This window comes from Marmota marmota, unplaced genomic scaffold, assembly GCF_001458135.2.
Source record: "Marmota marmota marmota unplaced genomic scaffold, marMar, whole genome shotgun sequence".
NCBI lineage: Eukaryota > Metazoa > Chordata > Mammalia > Rodentia > Sciuridae > Marmota > Marmota marmota.
In genome coordinates this window covers 1,569,215-1,575,946 of record NW_026000211.1, presented here as the reverse complement: position 1 = coordinate 1,575,946, position 6,732 = coordinate 1,569,215, and the positions used below count along the sequence as shown (strand labels likewise).

The following is a 6,732-nucleotide window of genomic DNA, read 5'->3' as shown; positions in this document are numbered from 1 at the left end:
CCCCGGCGCTGGGAGGGCGCGATCGGGAAGCGGCAGCGCCGCCCGGCGGAGCGGCCCCCACGTGACCGGCGGAGGCGCCGCGTGTTCCCGTCACCGCCCCGAGGGCGGGAGCCACCGGCTAGCCCCGGGTGCTGGGCTGGGGGCACCCGGTCAGGAGCGGCCAGCGACGTGGACAGCCGGGAGGCGCACAGGGACACGTCCTCGCTGCTGATTTGGAGCTCCGGGTTCTAGTGATTAGGTTCGCTGGCGTCTGCCTCTTTGTTGGCCCCACGTCTCTAAGGATTTCTTTTCTTTTTTTTTTTTCCCTCTGTGGTATCCGCTGGTTTCCCATCTCGTTCTTCACCCACTTCCCCTTACACCCACTCTTACATCCTCACCCTAATGAAACTGGCAGAATTCGGAGTCCTGGGTGTCATTGCAGGAGCTTAGAAGGAGACATTGGTTAAACAAAAGAAAGGGAAAGGCAGGCACTCATTCACTCATTTGCCAAATATTGAGACCAACTAAAGGGGAGGGATTCATGGGCTAATGTGGGTGGTCGGGGTAGGGGCAATGCAAAGTGTTTTATCTGGGGTATCCTGTTTATCTTCCAAAGCTGCGTGAAAAACAGTATAGTACCTGTTGCTGAATGGGTTCAAGGAAATGACAGCTATTTCAGGTAGAATTCACAGTACTCAACTCAGGTTCATGTTCCCACTGTAAGGAGAGGTGTCTTTGAGATCATATCTACACTAAGGAAATGATTTCTTCAGAATTTACCAAAGCCTTTAAACCTGTCAAGACCCTCCCTTATCACCTCCATCATTGCCTCCAAGCTGGTTAATCATGAATCAAATAGTTTTCAGGGAGGTGGAACTGAATTTAGTTACTTAAATGCATCTCTTAAAACCTTGCAGCTCCACATGTCATTTGAGGACCGCTCTATGCAATCATCCGAGAAGTGATAATTTGTCTCTTTAAAGAGAATGACTGAGACAAAATCCCGCCCCCCCTGCCCCCCCCTGCTGGGTCTCCCATACCACAGTTGAATTGCTCAAGGGTTCCCTCCCAGAGAGGCTCAAAGTTTACAAGAAAAAAATTAAGGCAGAAAAACTGACCCTTTTTCCACAGAGGTAGAAAGGAGTCCAAACATTGAGGTGCTTCCCAATACACAAGCAAGGTAAAAAGTAGAGCCACGTATGTTAAATCCCCAGGTGGGACATGCCCCTGAGTGTATCACCCTCACAATGTTCTTGAACTAGGCCCCAAATCCTCCATCCTTCCACTTCTTCCAAAACAAATCTGAATGTCACCTTGGGGAAGGAGACCAGACAATGCATCAATCTGCTTCCTCCTCCACTCTAAATACCGAAACTTAACTCCTAAAGTGGCTTAGATTTCGTCCAAATAACATATGCCAAACTGTTCCCCTTAGAAGCCATCAGAAAATTAGTATGCTTCCATCTTAAATGTGTTTTGAAAACTGTATTCTACCTTTATCAATCAATCAATTTGCTTTATCTGGTTAAGAAAACTGGATAGGACCAGAGAACACCCCTGGACTGGGGCCTTTCCCTGGAGGTCCTACACCTGATAAGAATGAGTTTCGTCAACAGGAACTGTCTCAGAGCCCCTTGGCCTGCCAAGTACTGATGCAGTTAGTACTACAAGAAGCCAGGTAAGAAGCCTTGTCCACACATTCTTTGAAAGCCAGTGTTCTAGAAAACTAAGTCAAATCAGGAGAACTCAATGACAAAATAAAACCTCAGGGAAAGAAATTGTCTTTATTATACCTCGTATACCCAGGCAAGAAGGACTTCTGCCCTGAGCAACCAACTTGGCCCTCCTGTAGCCATATTGCACCCTAGGTGGTTAAGTTTCTGATAGGCCAAGGAGACTTTCCCTCTCTACCTTCTAAAACACAGTAGGTATAAAGAACCTAGAATTCCAGATGTAAACACCCTCAAGCCTGGTTAGGGGATATAGGGGATATAGCTAAGGGGATATAGCTCAATTGATAGAGTACTTACCTCAAATGCACATGGCCTGAGTGGGGATCAGAGGATGCTGCCCCTTTCTCTTCTTCTCTTTTACTTTCCAGCTGCCATGAGATGACTAGCTTGCTCGACCATGAGTTGTCTTTGATGTGCTGCCTTGAACCAGTCCCTAAGCAATGCAGCCAATGGACCACAGTCTGTGAGCGAAAATAACCCTTTTCTCTTTGGAAGCTTTTTATGGCAACTTGATTTTGTAGTAACAGAAAGCTAACAAACTCAGGGAATATGAGGTGGTCATGGTCATTCAAAAGGAGTTACTCATCCCGGAGCCTGGGGTTTGTGCATGGGGCTTGACTGTAGCCATGTACCCACGTGGCTCCTTGCCACTGAATGGAGTCATTAGGGCAAAAAGGGGCATGAACACACCACATGTCAGCATGATGTAACACATTTACATATTTAGGTACATGGTACATGGGTCTCCCTTGGTACTCTTGCCCCAGGCCCTACAGATGGTAGGATAAGTCTTAAATGCTGCCCCTGCCCCAAAAAGAAAGACTGTAATCCCAGTGGCTCAGGAGGATCCCAAATTTCAAGCCAGCCTTAGCAACTTAATAAGACCCTATCTCAAAATTTTTAAAAAAATAAATAAATAAAGAGACAGCTGGGAATGTGGCCCAGTGGTTAAGCACCCCCGAGTTCAACGCCCAGTACTGAAAAACAAAAACAAGTTTTCTTGCCTTGGATTTTCTTGCCATAGACCTAACCTAAACACTTTCCAAAACTTTTCCAATTTAGTCTTTTAATTTATTCTATTTTGCTTATACTTATACTATTGCCATTTGAGCCCTGTGATTGCAATAACATCCCACATACAGCGGCTTTGTCCCAGGGTCCAGACCCTCTGTGGTGCACACAGTTGTTTATAGGTTAAGAAGAGTATGTATAAAGAGGTAGTGAGGCCTTAAGAGATATGGCTAAGGAGAAGGGAGCCTTGTGGTCATTCTAGAAAAAGATCCTCAATTTACTTATCTGTCAGTCCTAGCTTGAATGGGGGTCGAGAGACAGGGATCTTTTGCTCTTATTCCTTGATAAGACTACCAATGAAATCCACATGAGCTTTATCCCTCATATCTTTTGGTCCATCTTCAACATACACAACTCTTCTCCATCTTGACATATTTCTCTCTTGATCCTAAACCCTAGTTACAATCTCATTTCCTTATTGCCTTTCCCTGTAGAATACCTTACTTACATGGGTTGTCCCAGGTGATCTGGTTCTCCTCCACTGGTTCCCTCTCTGGGCCCAGGAATCTGGATTCCATCCCCACCAAGGTCACCAATCTTGATCTGTAAAAGATCATCTCACACTTTCTCCTTCCTTGACTTCCCATCACCAAAAATGTTAAACTTCCTTAGGACAGTTTATTTTTTCTTGGCCTGTAGGACATTTGGTGTTACGATAAGTTTGGGGTTTTCAAAGAGCCCTGTAAAAACTAATTATTTCCTTCTAGCAATCAAGTTTGCAATTAGATGAAGAGCTACCGAAGACCCACTCTAACTATATGAGTAAACTGGCTAGGATTTGCCCAGTTACAAATAGCTTCTTTTGACAGCACTTAGTCACTATGTTTTTTCCACTTATATTACTCTACCTACATTAAAGTGCATAATTCTAAAAAACATGTGAGTATTCTTTTCCACTGAATTTTAACTTTGTCATTCACAACTTACTAAAGTCTTTATTGTAAGGTGACCCAATGTCCCAGTTTACACAAGACTGAGGAGTTTCCCAGGATGGGAAACATTCTGTGCTTAAAAGCAGGGCAATCCTAGGAAACTAGTACAGTCAGTTCACCTACTTGGTCTTTAAAAAGAGCCCTTTATCTTGCTCTTCTTTCATCATTCAGGAGTTCAGAAAGCACAGTTTCCCAAAAGTGCGACATTTTACTTGGTTCAGCTTTAGACTCAATATAGTTCCCGATTTTATTTACTTAGCTGCTCTCAACTTAGAAGAAAAGGCATGTGGCTGGATGTTCTAACTAACAATGGAGTATGGAAACTACATGTCTAGTCTTGAAAGGATATTTGGCAATCCCTTAACCCTGCAATGCAAAGAGACTCAGGGCTGGGTTATACCACATGAGAAAATGAATTTGAACTCTCCTTGAAGTCTGGAAGTGTTGAGTGTGTGTACTGCTTGATCACAAAGGGGAGGACTTTCCACATTTTTCTCTTGTAATTTTAGATCCAGCCAATGTTTTACTTTAAATAAACGGCAACAATGCTCCCTTCTCTCCAACAAAATGTAACTAAGAGAAAATCTCCCCCTTTTTGGCTCAGCTTTACAAAAGTAGAGGAAATCAAGGGGAAAACAGAGAAAAAGCAGGGATATCTCTCTAAAATGTTTTAGTCTTATTTCAAAGAAGAAGATTAGAAATAAACATTAAAAATTGACATCAACAAACTGGCTGTGGTGGTGCATACCTGTAATCCCAGGTACTTGGGAGACTGAGGCAGGTGAATCACCAGTTCAAGCCTGGACAATTTAGTGAGACAGTATGTCAAAAGAAAAAAAGAAGAAAGAAAAAGGGGTTGGAGTTGTAGCACAGTGATAGAGCACTTACCTAGCAGGTATGAATCCCTACATTTGATCCCCAGTGCAAAAACAAAACAAATGAACAAACAAACAAAAAATTGACATCAAATATGCCCATGAATACTGTGGCACTATTTGTAATACTTAAGATGTGAAATCAACTTAGGTGCCCATTAACAAGGGAATGGATAAATAAAATGTGGAATATATAAATAATGGAAGATTATTCAGACATAATTAATGAAATCTTATCATTTATAGTAAAAATGAGTCAAACCAGAAGACATTGTGTTAATGAAATACACCAGACACAGAAAAACAAATACTGCATGTTATCTCTCATATGCAGAATAAAAAATTTTTTTAAAAAGTTGATGTGGATGTAGAAGAGTGATTACTAGAGATTGGGAAGGAAGAATTGGGGGGAAGAGAGTGGATTAAGGGAGGCTGGATCTCATCAGTGTATACTGTATGCATGTGTTAAACTATCACACTGAACTCCATTAATAGGTACAATTAATACAGGGCAATCAAAAATAATAAAATATTTTAAAAATCAACATTGAACAATTTAGCCAAAGAGGGTCTTATGAGTTGTGTCATCTGAACTTCTGCTATTGGGCTCTGAGAATAATTCACCTCTCAATAACTGAGATGTATTAAATGGTGTTCTGTGTACCCAAACACTGTGCTGGGTGCTATCCATGTAGTATTTCATTTAATCTTTACAATCTCCCTGAACAGTGGATTCCATTATTATCCTCATTTTAGAAATAGAAAAAAAAAATGAAGGTGAGCTAGTGAATAGCAGAATCCAAAACTCAAAACAAGCAGAGTGCAAAATTCATGCATTTGGTCCCCATGCTATTTGATGAGGGGTTAGAAATGTGGAGGGGACATGTTCTAAGCTCACTGGAAGCAGACTGAGTATTTTAAGCCTAAAGCACTGGTACCAGATGGAAAGCAGGACTGACACCCAGTCTTCAGGAGAAATTAAATTTTGCTCAAAATCAAAGAATGTCATATTGAGCAATCAAAAGCTCTAAACACACAGTATTCCCGAAGTACAAGATCAGAATTTAACATCTATTATTAAATGTTACTGCAGGGAGCCAACAGAATTTCTATGCCAGTTATTGTTTGATCTGTTTTAGGCAAATGGGTATAATACCAGTGTCTACAAAATCCATACTTCAATTAGAAGGCATTTCACACTATTTTGATAAGGGCATTAAAAAAAAAAGACTACTTTATCAAGGTGAAAATAAGGACAAAGAATCTTACATTTTTTGTTTTGATTTTTTAAAAGTTATTTAAGCATGCCCCACCTTCTTCCCAAAATTAAGTAAATCTGCCCTTGAAGCATCATCTGATTTGATTCGAATACAAGCCAGTTCCTAGCAGCAATGGTTAAGAGCCTGAGAGTAGTCACCTAAATACAGAGTGTTAAAAAAAAAATGTGTTCAAGTCTCCTCCAGACAGCAAAAACAAAATTGTACCAATATGTCTGTTGTTGTTTTTTTTTTTTTCCCCCTTTCCCTTGTTCTACTGAAAACAAATTTATCTTGGAATGTGTAGCATTAAATTTAACGTGGGATCTCTTTGTGTTTCCAGGTCAAGTGGGAACACATAGGCTCCCTACTGAGGAAAATAAACTGCAATGTATTTTTAGCACCCGTTGAAAGTACTTTCAGCTGAAGATATTCTGCAGGAGCCAGTTTATTTCACTGAAGGCCAAAGGATTTGCCACAATGTCACCTACAATTCCAGAACTTTCTCCTAGGCTGTGTAAATATGCTCCCACCCCACCCATTCTACTGCACACCATTCTCAGTCCAAATCCTGGAGCAAATATTCTCGTTCTGAGGAAAAAAAAGAAAAGAAAGAAAGAAAACCAATCCAGTGAAAGATAAATGGAAAACATCTGTGAAATAGTTACGACAAATGGAACTAACTATCTCATACTTGGCACTTTGAAATGAAGCACATCCAGACAAGGGAATAGAGTGAATGTGTGGCAGAGGGGGTGCCCTCCACTTTGTGCCCAGTGATGATAATAAGCCACAGACAGACGTCCCCCCCACCAAGGTCAGGCTGCTTGAAAGGTACCTCTATGGTGTATGGTGCTATTATGGTTTGGATGTAAGGTGTTTCCCC

The 6,732-nt window shown here is 41.5% G+C and overlaps 1 long non-coding RNA gene across 3 annotated transcripts; it reads left to right on the top strand.

The window, feature by feature from the left end:
• The first annotated feature begins 6 nt into the window (after positions 1-6).
• LOC125612871 lies at positions 7-6,456 on the top strand. Of its 3 annotated transcripts, none has more exons than XR_007343347.1 (3): positions 7-238; positions 1,510-2,175; positions 6,190-6,456. It is a non-coding gene; the product is annotated as an uncharacterized LOC125612871 (long non-coding RNA). The 3 variants fall into 3 exon arrangements; XR_007343345.1 differs by lacking the exon at positions 7-238 and having other exon boundaries at positions 245-1,657; positions 2,081-2,175; XR_007343346.1 differs by lacking the exon at positions 7-238 and having other exon boundaries at positions 245-2,175.
• Positions 6,457-6,732: the final 276 nt, after the last annotated feature.